Consider the following 16,833-nt stretch of genomic DNA (forward strand, 5'->3'; position numbering starts at 1 on the left):
CCTATCAACCAAACTCCAAAATATTAGATTTGCACTGTGCACAAGAAAGTACAACTAAGTAGCGGACACATAATTTGTGAGTGGGAGACAACTTAATTATGTAGGAAGACTAAAGTGAGCCAATCTTGATAAAAAAAGATTAAGAGGGGGGGGGGGGGGGGTGTGCAAAACTAAGAAGACGAAGCAGGTTGAAATTAGTTGTTGATAGTTAGGAGCTCAATCTGAAGGCCAAGGAATCAAGCTGCTCGAGAGTTATTAACATCTTAGCTTTTGTGGCATTTTGATTGTTGTGAACCAGCCCAGGTAGTCATTACACAGTAGTTTAATCTGAGATGATTAATGTCACTATTGCTCATGCAGTCATGTTTGGAACCATTCACATGCTTAAAGTATGGCCAATGAAGTTTGCAATTTCTTGTTATGATAGCAGCAGGTGTAGATGTTAATGGAAATAGGATGTACATTCTATTATAGGAGAGATTAAAACAGAAAAGGTGAATGAACTATTCACATGGTGAATCTACCAAAGAAGCTACGAGTAGATGGACGGCTAAAAATAATACTCCATTCGTTTCAATTTAAATGAGTTAGTTTGACTTGACAAAAAGTTTAAGAGTATAAAAAAAAAGACAGACTTTTGAAACATGTGACCCTAAAAGCTTAAGGGATAAACGCTTTTTGGGGCCATGACATTTGGATACTATAAAAACTTCTCATTAAGGGTAAAGTGAGTAACATAAAAATTTAAAGTTGAATTATTTTCAAATATAGAAATGTGTTATTCTTTTTAGTACGGACTAAAAAGGAAAGTGTGTCATTTAAATTGAAACAGATGGAGTATATAAGATCGGTACATGGGCTAGTGGAATGTCCCCTTCCAATTCTATTTAGGAATAATAGGACGGGAACTGAGCAAGGACTCATGCTCTCTCTCACAAAACCTTTTTCAAGTAATTCATCAACTTACCTTTGAAGCTCTTTTGTCTCTTCTGGATTACTCCTATAAGTACATGGGCTAGTGGGCTAGTGGAATGTCCCCTTCCAATTCTATTTAGGAATAATAGGACGGGAACTGAGCAAGGGCTCATGCTTTCTCTCACAAAACCTTTTTCAAGTAATTCATCAACTTACCTTTGAAGCTGTTTTGTCTCTTCTGGATTACTCCTATAAGTACATGGGCTAGTGGGCTAGTGGAATGTCCCCTTCCAATTCTATTTATGAATAATAGGACGGGAACTGAGCAAGGGTTCATGCTCTCTCTCACAAAACCTTTTTCAAGTAATTCATCAACTTACCTTTGAAGCTCTTTTGTCTCTTCTGGATTACTCCTATAAGTATGCCTATTTTGAATTTGTGCTCCGGCACAAAGTCAATTTAGTGCTCAATGCCATGCAAAGGTTGTAGACCGTTAGGGATATCCTCAGAGAAGATATCATCAAAATCCTGCAAAAGAGAAGAAACACTACTTGGCAAATAAATAGTTAGTAACTCAGAATTAACCAAATCTTCTTTTTAAGTAAGCAGTATAATGGGAAGCCCCTCTTTCTTGCGTTCAAACACTCTTTGGCTTTTATGTACAAACTCTCCTTTTTTTTTCCTTTGCCTCTTTCCGCTCACCAAAACTTTCCTTTTAATCACTCAAACCCTCTTTTACCACTTTGCTCAAGTTGTTGCGCTCTCTCTCTCTCTCTCTTGACCATCTCTCTTTTTTTTTTCTAGCTCTTGGCCTTCTTTCTTTTCTTTTCCCTCAAACTCACTTTTTTTTCTCCCATTTGTTTTTCCATTATTTCTCTCAATCTCTTTTGATCCTCAAACACTTGAAAAGGACTTAAAGATGCAAGAGTATACTTCTTACCATTAAGTTCAAGAGAATATCTATTCTTTCTTCCATCATGAAAAGTATTCCTATCATATTGCCACGGACAACCTAACAAGATGTGACAAGCTTGTATAAGAACCACATCACAAAGAACATCATCCACATACCTACCAATATTTAAGAAAATCATGCATCGTTTGTTGACTTTCAGTTCACCACTGTCATTCAACCATTGGAGTCTATATGGGCTTAGAGTTTTTCATGCATGCAAGCTCTAACATGTTCACCAAGTGTGAACTCACCACATTAGCACAACTACTACTATCAATAATCATAAAACAAGTTTTCTACTTTATTCCACACCTAGTATGAAATATATTCTCCCTTTGTTCTTGTGAGCACGTGATTTTTGCCCTATGTGAGAATTACTCCCAAAAATTCAAAATAAAATAATTTTCCTTTGTATGCAATTTTGAGAATTTTCGTGGCATTTTTGGATAATTATTTGTATTTGTTCGTGAATGTTTATTTATTAGATTAATAAAAAAAATCAAAAATATGTCGCATTTACATTTAGGATTTAATTCTACAATTAGGAGCAATTAAGTTTGTTTTACAAGAACAAAAAATCATAAAAATAATATACGTTGCATTTTTAGCATTTAATGTCCGAATTGTGTGATTTTATCGTAATTGCTATTTAATTATGTGTTAATTGTTATTAAGAGTTAATTTGTACTTTTATAAATTAATTTAGTTCTATAGGATAATTTAGGATTTTTAGAATTTAGTTTTAGTTTAAGAAAAAATAAAAGAAGAAAAAAGAAGCAATAAAAGAAGAAGAAAATCGGATTGGGCCTTTTCTTCAATTTTAAACCACAAGCCCAAAACCAGATAACCCCTTAACCAAACCCCTACTGGGTCAACCCGACCCGGTCCGCCCCATAACCAAACGAGTTACCCCCTCCTTCCCATTTTTCACTCTTCATTTCCCCAAACCCTAAAACACCTGCCCGCCCCCTCTCCTCTCCTTCTCCAAACGAACCACCTTACCCAAGCGACCCCTCCAGCTCCAAGCCCTCACCTTCATGGCAGCCGCTGCTTCGTCTTCTTCATCGCCAAACCAGCAGCCCTCACATCCTGTCGACCAGCTCAACCAGTTCGTCGACCTCCGGCCATGAACGACCATAGTCCATCGAGCTCCAGCCAGTCACCATGGTTGCTGCTTCTTCTGCTTCGTCTTCAACTCCAGCCATGGACGAACCACCATGAACGACCACGTCGACCTCCAGTCCAAAACGAGCTCCATCTCCAGCAACAATGGCCGATGCTTCGTCTTCAACTGCCATCGCCGCCACCAGCAGCTCGTCCAAACAACCAACTTCATCTCCTTCGCCATTTCCTCCAGTCGCCGAAAAAACTAGCAACGACCACTCCATATGAGCGACCACCATCGCTTCTGCTACGTCCAGCCATGAACGACCACCGTCGACTCCATCAGTTCTTCGACCACCCAACGTTCAGCTTCATCCGGGAACGACCACAAACCAGTGAACTCGATTGTCACTGCATCAAAAACGAAAATGGGTTGAAAATAGTGATTTTTGTTCAGGCAGTACATCGAGGTTCCGTTCGAGTCCGGGTCTGTTAGTCAAGCGTCGAAACAGTGTTGCAAACGAAGTTATGTTTCATCGGAAGTTCAACATTGTTCGACGTCAGATCGTTAGCATAAAGGTCAGCCATAGTTCGTTCACGGATTTTTGCTACTTTTTCTTTGGTTTCGTTTTAATATGTGGTTTCATTTTTGAACATTTTCGCATGATATTCCTACTGCATATTCGTTGAAATTGTATGTGTGTGCATTTTGGACGACTTTCCTACTATTCTGAGTTCGATCGATGCTCAAGTTAGTGATTGAAATCTACTCGTTTATTCCGTTAAGTTTGTTCGGATATGAATCTGACTCTGTTGATTATTCATGAACGTTGTCGATTAGGAGTTTGTTTGTCGAGTTTGTTATTCACAATTTGATTATTAATTGGAAATTGATTAGATGAATTGGTTATAGCTGCTAAAGTTTGGTTAATTGACTTACGAGGATTGGATATAGTTGATGGGGTAGAATGGTAAATTGCAGTATTTTCAGGGGCATTTTCGGGATTTTGAGTCTTAAAAATGATCAATTTGAGTGCTCCGTCCACTAGGCACTAATAATATTAAAATAATACATAGTGGGGGACAAAACATTAAGTAGTGGGATTCAAAAGGGGGATGGGGAGAAGATGGTGGGATTAATTTAAGTGCTTCAAGTTTGGCTATAAATAAGAAGAGTTTGACACAAGTTAAAAGGAGGAATTTTGGAGAGTTGAATAGGCTGAATTTTTAACACCTAAAAATTCAGTAATTGGAGAAAGTTAAAAGAGAGGGTTGAGAGATAAAAAACTGAAAAGTGAAGTCTTTCTTCCATTGTTAAAAATCAGTGCTAGTTTGCTACTGTATCATTGAAGCTTCAAGCTTCTTTTCTCTTTGAGTGTTTGAAAACCAGAAAACTACCGCCTATGTCTGGTCCTTTCTGTTGCTGCCTGTGATTGCATTTGGTATTGCTGGGGTCTCAAGTGGGTTTTTCCTTGGTTACTACTTGGGTATTTGCTACTACTTCACTGGTTATTGCTGGATTTTTGCTTGATTTTAAAATGTGTCACTGGTGTGAAAATACCAACCTTGTTCTAAACTGGGAAAAGTGCCATTTTATGGTAGACGAGGGTATAGTGTTGGGTCACAAGATCTCGAAGCGAGGAATTGAAGTTGATAAGGCCAAGATCGAGGTTATTTCAAGGCTTCCTCCCCTACTTCTGTCAAAGGAGTGAGGAGTTTTCTTGGGCACGCAGGTTTCTACCTGAGGTTCATCAAAGATTTTTCTAAGGTAGTTAACCCATTGTGTAAATTGCTAGAGAAAGATGCCAAGTTTGTTTTTGATGAGAAATGCATGGAGGTTTTTGAGCTCCTTAAACAAAAGTTGACAACTACCCTCATTATCACCACATAAATTGGAGCTTACCATCCTCATATGCGACGCGAGTGACATTGTGGTGGGGGCGGTTTTAGGCCAAAGGATCAACAAGATGTTCCACCTGGTGTACTACTCAAGCAAGACCATGAATGAGGCTCAAAGGAACTACACAGTCATCGAAAAGGAGTTGTTGCCTATTGTTTTTGCTATGCAAAAGTTCCGTCCTTACCTTATGGGGGCTAAAGTTATTGTGCACACCGACCATGCTGCCCTTAGGTATTTGATCACCAAGAAAGATTCAAAAGCAAGATTGATGAGATGGGTTCTTCTCCTTCAAGAGTTTGATTTAGAAATTGTTGACCGGAAGGGTAGCGAGAATCAAGCGGCGAACCACTTGTCCCGTTTGGAGGAGGAGGGGAGGCTTTGTGCCGGCCTTGAGATCAATGATACATTTCCCGACAAGCAACTCCTTGCGGTGTCAATGAGTGGAATATCGTGGTTCACCGATATTGCGAACTATCTTGTTACCGGAATCATCCCGTGTGAGCTCTCTTCTAACCAAAGGAAGAAGCTCAAACAGGATAGCTTGGATTATTATTGGGAAGAGCCCTATTTGTTTAAGATTTGCACCGATGGTGTGATTCGACGATGTATCCCGGAAGAGGAGCAATTGGGTATTTTGGAAGCTTTCCATTCCTCACCCTATGGTGGCCATCATGGCAGGGCGAAAACGGCTTCTAAAGTGCATAGTTGCGGATTTTATTGGCCTTCTTTGTTTAAAGATGCTGATGATGTGGTCAAAAGATGTGATGAATGCCAACGAGTCGATGGAATTTCAAAAAGGGATGAAATGCCCCTCAATACAATTCTCGAGGTAGACATTTTTGATGTTTGGGGCATCGACTTCATGGGTCCTTTCGTGAGCTCTTGTGGAAACACTTACATTCTGATAGCGGTAGATTATGTATCCAAGTGGGTTGAAGTCGTGGCTTTTTCCAACAAAGAAGCCCGGAGTGTTGTGGCATTTCTTAAAAAGAGTATCTTCATGAGGTTTGGCACTCCCCGTGCTATCGTTAGTGACTGGGGATCTCACTTTTGCAGCAAAGCTTTTGATTCATTGCTAGCCAAGTATGGAGTTAATCACAAAGTAACCACCCTCTATCATCCTCAAGCTAGCGGTCAAGTGGAAGTATCCAACCGAGAAATTAAGAGTATCTTGTCTAAAACTATAAATGCAAATAGGACCGATTGGTCGAAAAAATTGGATGATGCTCTTTGGGCCTATCGGACAGCTTACAAGACTCCGATTGGTATGTCCCCATACCGGTTGGTGTTTGGGAAAGCTTGCCATCTTCTGGTGGAATTGGAGCATAAGTCTATGTGGGCCTTGAGGAAGTTGAACTTAGAATGGGATGTTGCTGCAAATCTGAGGGTTGAACAACCTAATGAGCTCGATGAGTTTAGATTCCATGCATACTCCACCTCGTCCTTGTATAAGGACAAAATGAAGTACTTTCACGACAAATATGCTCGGGGCAAGGAGTTCAAAGTTGGGGATATGATTCTCTTGTTTAATTCCCGGTTACGTCTGTTTCCGGGTAAGCTCAAGTCAAAGTGGAGTGGGCCATTTAAAGTTGTGTTCACGACCCCGTTTGGTGTTGTTGATCTTAAAAACAAAAATGGTGAAGTATCCAGAGTCAATGGTCACCGGGTCAAGCATTATCTCGAAAAGTTTGATGGCAGCCACGTAGTGGCGCTTCTTCATCTAAAGTGATGTGGTGGTAACATGCGTCATGCCGCGACGTTAAATCAGGCGCTTCTTGGGAGGCAACCCATGTGTAGCTTAGGATTTTTGAGCTAACTGTTTCTGAGACGTTGCAGGGATTGTGTTGAAACAGTGCAAAACAAAGTTGGAAAATGGCATAGTCTCTGAAGATTGCCAGTGCGGCCGCGGTGCATTTTGTGCGGTCCGCACTGGCATGAGTTAAAAGGGGAACTCTCTGAAGTTCTTCACCGCGGATGCGGTCAAGCTAGTGCGGTCTGTGGTGGACTGATGCGGCCACGGTACATGTTTGTGCGGTCCGCGTAGGCTTCATCACGAGGGGTCACACAAATAAACCCAGCACGGTCCGCGGTCACTTTTGTGCGGTCGTGCTGGTAGGTGAGTACGGGTCCTACTGGGGCTCTATAATTAGAGACCAAGGGTCTCATTTTACCCTTTTTGCAAATTGGAAACCCAGAACCCTAATTCTACTGTTCATCCCCATCCAAAACTGAGATTCTTGCTTGTGTGGATATATTGCATTCATTCTTCATAATCCTGGTAACATTTCATGCATTTTTGATTATTACTCTTTTATTTTTATTTTAATTGCTTACCAGTAGTCTGTAACTTCTTTGCCTTCACAATTGTCTTCGAATTGTTAGTCTAGGGTAGCTTCCATGTTAGTTTGAAATAACTAAGGATTGGGTACATGAGTAGGGACAAGTAGGGGTAAAAGTTGAACAAAAATAGAACAAAAGCATGCAATCCCTAGTTTACTCACTGAACCTAACCCAGTGCGGCCCGCGGTCGCCTTAGTGCGGTCCGCGGTGCCCTAACGCGGTCTGTGTTATGCTTCCACGCGGTCTGTGATGCTTGAATGACTGAGGAACAACTTGTGTCTAGCGCGACCGCGGTAATGTTTGTGCAGTCCGTGCTAGCCCACCGCGGTCGCGACTCCATTTTGTGCGGACCGCGGTGTGAGATTCAGAGAAGACCCTTCCTGGGATTTTGATCAGTGCGGCCCGCGGTCGCCTTAGCGCGATCTGCGGTGCCTCCAACGCGGCCGCTTTCCTAATGGCGTGGTCCGCGGTGCATGGTTCTGCAGCAGTGTCTGCAACTTTCATTTTGCTTCTGCAATTTTAATTCAGTCACATGTTTCACTGCCTGTGCTTCAACTAACAATGTTAGATGTGTTTGTTTGTAGACAATGGTAAAACAACGAGGAAGAGGTGCTAAACAACCCGGCCGAGGTGACTCCTCCCGGGGAGGAAAAGGGAAACAAGTTAAACTCACTTCCCAACCTAAACTGAAAACATGTAAACAAATTGCTATAGACGACCAATCGGGGAGTGAGTACGTACCATCCCAGGACCTCTCTTCTGATTCAGGGCCAGCTACTGCAGTCCCGGCTTCACATACTGCCCAAGCCCCACAACGTATACATTTTGAGTCGTTTGATGGCTCAACAGCAGGCAGTGGTGAATACTCCACCTCTCCCACAACTTCAGTATCTGGGGAGAGTGCAGAAGACTGGACTAATAGTGATAATGAGGTACCGAACAGTGGGGTGCCCCAGGTTGGGGGTGTTGAGAGAACTAGAAAACCTGAAGTTTGGGAAGATCGGTTTGTCAGCCAGGTGGCGTTCCACAAATTTAGAGAATGGTGGTCGGCACGGAAGTTGATACTTGAGCGGAGCTTTATTGACAAAGACCTTCTACCCCTAAAACCCAATGTGCATAGACAGTTCCAGGCTCGAGCGGGTTGGGAGTTCCTTAAAGACAATTGTTTGAAGGCAAATGAGAATATGGTCAAGGAGTTTTACAGCAATGTGGCTCATATCATGAAAGGCACTAAAGTGACGAAAACAACAACAACAACAACAACAACCCAGTATAATCCCACTTAGTGGGGTCTGGGAAGGGTAGTGTGTACGGAGACCTCACCCCTACCCTAAGGTAGAGAGGTTGTTTCCAAATAGACCCCTGGCATCCTTCTCTCCAAGAACTTCCCACCTTGCTCTTGGGGAGACTCGAACTCACAACCTCTTGGTTGGAAGTGACGAAAGTGACGAAAGTGAAACAAAAATGTGGTTTCACCGGGAAGGCATTGAATGAGTATTTGGGGTTCATTGACGAAGATAAGTCCCTTTACAATGAAAAGTTAGCAATGGGTAAGGAGGTTCGTCCGTGGTTAGCTTCGTACCTGGCAATTATGGGTATGGTTCCATAATGGCTACAAGCAGGGACCAAAATACTTCGAAGAACTTTCAACTTCGAGGCTAGAGGGTGGTTGACCTTTGTATGCAGTCGGCTCGATCCAACCACTCATGATCAGACTATTCCACTTGCCCGAGCGGTTATTATTACTTCTATTATGGCAGGTTACCCTATCAATGTGGGAAATGTGATATCCCGCACCATTTCTGTAGTAGGGGTTGAGCATGACCGGAACTACCCTTTTCCCAGCACCCTTACTATGTATTTCCAGGACTTGGAGGTGGAGAAGAGACCGTTTAACGTCAAGGTAAAACCTGTGGCTCCATTTTCCTGGTACAGTTTGAAGGGGCTAGACAACCCCAAAGACAAAAGTTACAAGCCGCCTTCCTCTACTCCAGTTGGCCAGTCTAAGGAGCCAGTGGCGGTAGTGTCTTCGGTTGAGCCCCCCACAGAGCCTTCCACCATGCCTACGGTCACCACTGATGATGATTTACCTCCACGACCCTCCTCTTTTGTTGGACCCAGTACTTCAGTTGACACGGGGGTCCCTTCTTCCCAGACTCATCCTTTCACGGCCCTGCAGTTGAGCCGGACACTAGCTAGTTTGAACAACTGGATGTCAGTTGCGACATCCAAGTTGTGTACATTGTCTGCTACAGTTGAGGCCCATTAAGCACCTTCCACTACTCAGTTTCCTTAGTCCATTGAGGACACACGCAAAAGCTCCTGGAAAATCAGGAGAAGATTATGAGGACTCAGGACGCCTTGACTATGGCGGTAGATTCACATAGCAAGGCTTTGAGGGAGCTTGCCTAGGAGTACAAGAAGATGAGGAAGTCAAGGGCGTCCAAGGAGTCGGTGAGAGTGCTACGGACTGATGTGGATAGGCTATTGGCAGACCAGATGCCTTTAGACTTGTTATTCGGGGATCCAGCCCCAGCAGCAGCACCAGTGCCACAGCCACGGCAGGAGCAGAAGCAGGAGAAGGCACCCAGGCCCCCAAGGAAGAAGAGGAAGCTCCGCAGTTCAGTTGGTGCAGTTATTGAGCTACCAGACCCACAAGAGACCCCCTCCAGTGATGCACCTATCAGTCAGCCGGTTCAGGAGCAGGCCCCAGTCCCAACAGTTGAGCAGCAGGAGATCGGGAACTAGTCTGAGGTTCCCATACATACAGAGGACTTGGGGACCACTGATGATCCCATACAGACGGACCAGGCCTAGGGAGATCCTATATCCTTTCTGTTGTTTTGATATTTATTTGATAGTTAGCATTGGGACAATGCCAGCTTTTACTCGTGGGGTTGCGCCCTACTTTTTCTGGATGACTGTATATATATAGATTCTTAGTTTATTTTTATTGATTTTGTGTTTTTTTACTTTGGGCTGTATATAACTTTACATTTCTGTATATATTCATCCCCCATTGTATATTCTACTCCCCTACTGTACATATTATTCTATTTTCTATTTTCGCTAAATTTTCATTTTTAGCTTTGTAGTTAGGCTCGTAGTCGCTTTTTTTGATTTTTGCGTTTCCAATAAGCCCTTGGTTTTCTTAATGCCACGGTTCTTTCCAAGGGTGGAGTATTGTGCGAACCGGGTGGCTCTTCCCAATGATAGATGGCGTGACAACCTTCTTAAAGGTTTGAGTCTACTTCTTTGATTTTTCTTTTGTTTTTGATAAGCGTAGTTAAAGGCACCTCAAGCAAGGTTTCACTTGGGCCTAACACATTTGTCTTTGATCCTATGGTCAAAGATATAATGTTGTGTTTTTGATGGTGAAAGTTGTGGCTTTGAGACTCTTGCATTGACCAAACGATCATCATGTGGTCTTTTTGGACCATTGTGTGTTTAAATCATAACTAAGGTCGTTGTAGTCCCTCGACTCGATATCTTTAGCAAATCCCTAGCGTGTGTGGTGAGGAATTGAAATTTGAGTCCAAGTCCCGAGCCAATGGTCTAGAACTTTCCCTAAATGTCTGTTGAGGCGAAATCCTAGGTGAAATTTGACTTGAGAAATGATTATAAGCTCTCCTTGATCCAAATGCTAAGTTGAACAATTTCATAGCCTTCCAATGAAATAATCCCTAGTTAACCCTTTTGAGCCTTAAACCTGTTTCTTTCAAGAACCAATGCTACAAGCCTATACCCGTTCTAAACGATTACCCTCTCTTGGCACCCAAATTTTCCCTTGAGTAATGGCAAAAATCTAAGTTTGGGGGGAGAGACAAGAAAGGAAGCAAATCAGTAAGGTACAAAAGAAAGAAAAGAAGGCAATGAAAAAGCAAGAAAAGAAAAAAGACAAAAAGAAAGTCTCATGTGAACAAGAATAAAAAGGGATTCAAGGAAAACAAAAGTGAAAAACAAAAGGTGTGGAGAAAGTAGAAAAAGGAGAAATGTTTGAATTGTATAAGAAAGAGTGACAATGTATCTCTCTAACCCCTTGTAAAGAAGTGAAATCCTCAAAAAGAGCCAAGAAAGTTGTGCCGAAATGAATCAAAAGAAGTGCTTAAGGGAAGATTGAACCCACGTGAATAAAAATATGTCCTACCCTTGCCTAAAAGCCTTTAAAATGATTCCACAAAAGCCCTATTTGATCTTAAGTTGAAGGGAGCTTACATTAGTGGATACTTACATAAGGGGCAAGCATATGGTACTTAGAGTCGGACTTGTGACCTTCCTTTTTGAGAGAGATAAGTGAAATTTCATTTGCTTCGATTTGTGTGTCAATATTTAAAAGGCGAGGTTCGCTTAGGGAGAGTTGAGGATGTGAGAGTTTGGGTTCCACAATGACCAAAGTAAGTGAGAAAAGCTCTTTGATGAAATGCGTCAACTCTTGATGCTCTTGTGTCGCACTTGATCCATAGTTTTCAAAGTTTTAAATGTGTTAATGATGCATTCATATTGAGGGCAATTGTTAGTCCCAATTGATGCTTGATGAGGTTATTTTAGGATAGCTGGAATCACTGGGATGTTCCTTTAAGGGGTGGGTCTTATTTTGTTTGCTTGAGGACAAGCAAAGGTTTAAGTTTGGGGGAGTTGATAAGTTAGGATTTTAAAGTGTTTATGTCCCTACTTGCATATGCTTTGAGTATAAATTGATACAAAAACAGTCCCAAAATGCTCACAAGTTGTTCTTGATTGCAGGGTTGACTGACAAAGTGATGAGATGTCAAAAATCGGCTCAAAAAGGAGTGAAACCTGCTCAAGTATCAAAGACCAAGAGACGTAAAGAAAAAGGGGCCTAGTGTGGACCGCGTAACAATGACCGCGGCCGCACTAGGAGGTTCAGAGACTGGAAATTTTCGAGCCTAAGGTCACACTCCTTCTCTGTGCGGTCCGCGTTCATAGGGTTCAGCAAAGGGGCATTTTTCCTCATGCGGTACGCGGTCACGTCTGCGCGGACCGCGGTTCGCATCCCCCAGTTCAAGTCATCAAACAACTGAAACCCAAGAGCCAGTGCGGCCGCGGTCCATTTTGTGCGGCCCGCACTGACCCCACAGGGGTATTTTTGTCCAGTTTTTCCAACCTAGTATAAATAGAACATTTTACTATTTTTTTAGAGAGGAGGTCAGATCTGAGAACAGGAGAATAGCTACGCTTGGTGTTGTAGCCATTTTTGGCATATTTGCTTCCCATTAACAATAGATTATTGTAGTTTCTTCTTAGTAATTAATTAATATGTGTAGTTCTTCATTTATTTCTTCAGTTTCTTCTTTAATTATGTGTAGCTAAACTCATTAGCTAGGGTTGTGGCTCAACCCTAGTGTGGGTAATTGATGGGTGTTGCCATCTAGGGTTAGATTGACTGTGGGTGTTTGTTATTTGGGTTGATTTTATGATTTAATTTAGAATTGGTGGTTGCAAATACTGATTCAAGCTTTGTGGGTTTAACTCTTCTTGAGAAAGAGAGTTTATGACCTCAAAATTGACCCAACAAGGAATTGGGATGTACTCATGAGAAATGATAGTCCCAATTAACGGGTTAAATCTCGAGAGAGTAATCACCCTACTTGAACCCTAGTTGCTTGGTCTAATTTGCCAACCCAATTGGTCTCGAGAGAGTCAATTGGGTAAAATCATTCTCTCTACCGAGAGGTGTGAGAGTGGGTAAAAATTGTGCAACGATTATAGCATAACCCCAAAACAAGTCAATTGAACCTAAGTAACATTTACCCGTCAATTAGCCACCAAGGTAATGCCACAAACCTAGTTCTCTTCCTTCCCATTAATTACAACTTAGCAATATTCTCCTAGCATAATCTAAGCTTTAATCCGTAGTTTTATAATAGTAGTTATAAATACAAAAACTCAAAAGATGATTGAAGTGACATTAGAAGCACAACCACAACTCTAGGCTAGAAAGAAAATACAACTCCACTACTACCTCCTTGTGGAAATTCGATCCCGGACCTCTATTCGGGTAAAAGCTATTGCGATCTGCTCTTCCTACCAAAGTGTAGTGTCGAGTCGGCAGCGATCAGTATCCACATCTGATAAGTTTCTAGTTTATAGTTTTTCTTGTTAGGTATCATCTCTTTCCATTGTCCCTTATTTTATTCCCTTTGTTTTGTTTATTCCCTCTTCTTGAGTCTATTTGGTTAGAACAAGTGAGAAATGACTTCAAAATTTGCTACCAGCCTTCCAATTGCATAAAATAGAATCTTGCTAGCACATCAAAGCAGCATAAGATAGGAAAGAATAGTATGCGCACTGAGTGGGTGGTGATTGACCTGCTTTTGGATTTATGTGAAATACAAAGGTTCGGTATATGTCAATTCATTAACACAATGCAACATATAAAGGGTTTGGTTTTGAACGGATCAGAGGTATCTTCTGTGATAAGGGTGACAGAGAAAGTGGTTAGTCAATAAACAAGCAAGGTCCTTCGAGTTGAAATCAAAGTTATCATGGGAAGTGAAGGAGCAATCGCCCTCAAAGTCAAGGCCACAAACCAACCACCATGTTTAAACTCACAATTTTTCTTTGTTTGAAACAGGGACGAAGACTATGTCCAAATCAAAGCTTGGAAGCTTGAATTTTTCAAGTGTCGTGCCCAAATTTTGTCTGCACAAAGGCGGTTTGAGAAGGGGTAAGAAAATTTGTTCGATCTACAGGAACCCTCCATGAGGAAAGCATGGTTTAGGGGCAAGGAATTTTGTTCGTTCTGCAGAGATCCTTCAAAAAGAGAGTATGGCTCAGGTAAGTTCATTCTCGGCTTTTCAGGACCCTCCTGGATAATGGAATTTAGTTTTAAGTGTTCAGGACCCTCCTAGATAATGGGATTTAGTTTCAAGTTTTCAGGGCCCTCCTGGATAATGGGATTTAAGTTCAAGTTTTCAGGACCCTCCTGGATAATGGGATTTAATTTTAAGTTGCCAGGACCCTCTTGGATAATAGGATTTAGTTTTAAGTTGTCTGGACACTCCTAGATAATGGGATTTAGTTTTATGTTTTTTGGACCCTCATAGATAATTAGATTCAACGTAAGTTTTTACCTTGAGGAAATAGAATTTAGCTTTCAGGTTTCACTCTTAAGATGAGATTTAATTTTATTTTTTTCCAAGGCCCTCCTAGATAATGGGATTTAGCTTTTAAATTCTTAGAGCTCTTTTGGATAAAAGGATTCGATTAACACTCACAGATGTTCCAGGTACCAAACTGGGGTAGAAATTTTTTTTTATTTAGTCTGTTTTGTTATAATGGCAGGCGCCCACCTGGAGAACAAGGGAATACATTTCATGTTTTGGAATCAGGCGACACCTGGAAAACAAGGGAATACATCTCAAAGATTTGGCATCAGGCGCCTACCTAGAAAACAAGGGAATCCATTTCAAGTTTTGGCATCAAGCGCCCACCTGGAAAACAAGGGAATACATTTCAAGTTTTGGCATCAGGCGCCCACCTGGAAAACAAGGGAATACATCTCAAAGTTTTTGCATCAGGCGCCCACTTGGAAAATAGGGGAATCCATTTCAAGTTTTGACATCAGGCCCCCACCTGAAAAACAAGGGAATATATTTCAAGTTTTCACATCAGGCGCCCACCAGAAAAACAAGAGAATACATTTCAAGTTTTGGCATCAGGCACCCACCAGGAAAATAAGGGAATTCATTTCGAGTTTTGGCATCAGGCGCCTTGCCCTATTCAAAATACTCCTATAAAATCAAAGAAATAGATTTTTTCCAATTATTTGCCATTTTATAGGATTTGTTTTATAGGATTTTATTAATTGTTTGCATTTTTGTGGACGTTTAATTTTTATAAAAATAATCATCAAAAAAATGCCCCAAAAATATCAAAAATAAAACACCATGCATTGTATTTAGATTTTGTCTTCGCATTTTTACGATTAATTTGTTAAGTAATTGCTTTATTAAAATAAAAATCACAAAAATTGGCTCATTTTATATTTTTAGCTTTTAATTTTAGATTAGCAATTTTCTCTTTTAGGTTAGGATCAACTAATTTTTATAAATATTATAATTAGATAATTAGCTCAATTTTACATTTTAGATTAATTTAAAATTTAATTTAGGATTTTTATTAAAGAAAAGAAAAAAAGAAAGAAAACAAAGGAAAATGAAATAAGAAAAGGAATTGGAAAAGGAAAAGATGCCTAATTTGAAATTGGGCTAATTCGTACACCCAAAATCGGTCTAAACCCAAGCCCAAAATCCCTCATACCCGGTCTAGTCTCTTACATAAACCAAACAACATCATTTTGTCACGTTTGATCTAGACCCTTCATCTAATCTGATCCAACGGCTCCGAACTCCCATCCCAATTACCTTAAAACTGTCCAAATTGGACCCCCAAACCCTAGAGACCGGTCCTCACTTACCCCATATCTCATCCCTGTTATCTCTCAAGTCACCACCGTCAGCCGCCGACCGGAAATTGCGTCACAGCAGCGGCAACACTCTAAACCACCCCAAACCTATACCAGATAATCACCAGCCTCCCCTTTACACTATCCCACAATCAGTTTTCCCAAAATTCCCACCCATTTGCTCTTATCTCACATCTGAGACTCCAACCTCAAACCCTAAAACACTTAAAAAAACAAAAATCATACCAAGTAACCCACAGCCTTCCCTCACCACCATCCCACCACCCTTGCTCCTAAATTCATCTTTTTATTTCTTCAAAATTCCAGAAAACCCCTAGCTTACCCATTTTGCTGATTTCTCTTCTGACTCCTCGAGTTTCAATGCACGATTTGAGTCTAAAATTACATTAACTATTCGTTCTCAGCAAGAATGATTGCTTAATGTATTTTTGGACCCACTTCAAAGTGCAATCGGAGTCTAGCCAACCAACTGATCCGGGGTCCGCTCCTTCATTCCTGAACCTCATTAGGTATTACTTTCCCCTTGTTTTCTTGCCCTATTTTTATATTCTCTTATGTTCTGGTCCACACCCATTGAAAATAAAATAAAATAAAAAATGAGTTGTTAGAATTTTTCTTCATCTCTGTCTTTTGTTTTGGTTAATTAAGCAGTAGCGTTAATTAAAATCTTAGGATAAATTCCTTATATTGCGTCTCTTTTCCAGTTATCTCTTCTTGTTCTTTTTTGTTTTAGTGTTTAGCTGCATGCTTTAAGTTATTACGTTATTTTGTGTTACTATTACCTGTTCGATTTGAATGTCCCATACTAGTTTCTTAGATTCAATCTGTTACGTAGTACTAGTTTAAGTTAGGTTGTCATTAGTCATTTGAATTAGATTTAGATTTCTGATTATTAAATCTGAAATTCATCATGAAATTGGGTCCTTTTAGATTTATTTTAAGATGCCAGATATCCACACTTTTGGCTTTGTTATTTGTTGTTTGATTAGTCTATTTGATATTTGCTTGTTTGTTTTTGTTTGTCATAGTTTGTAAGTCATTAAGGACTTGTAGGGGTTAATCGAAGAAATAAAAACTTAAGGGGGTCATGGGAGGGGTATGCAAACAAAAGTTTGGATAGAAGCTTCTAAAATTTGGGGCAGCTGGCTCTATTTGGCCACCACAAAAATG

The sequence above is a fragment of the Nicotiana tabacum genome, chromosome 16 (assembly GCF_000715075.1).
Source record: "Nicotiana tabacum cultivar K326 chromosome 16, ASM71507v2, whole genome shotgun sequence".
Lineage (NCBI taxonomy): Eukaryota > Viridiplantae > Streptophyta > Magnoliopsida > Solanales > Solanaceae > Nicotiana > Nicotiana tabacum.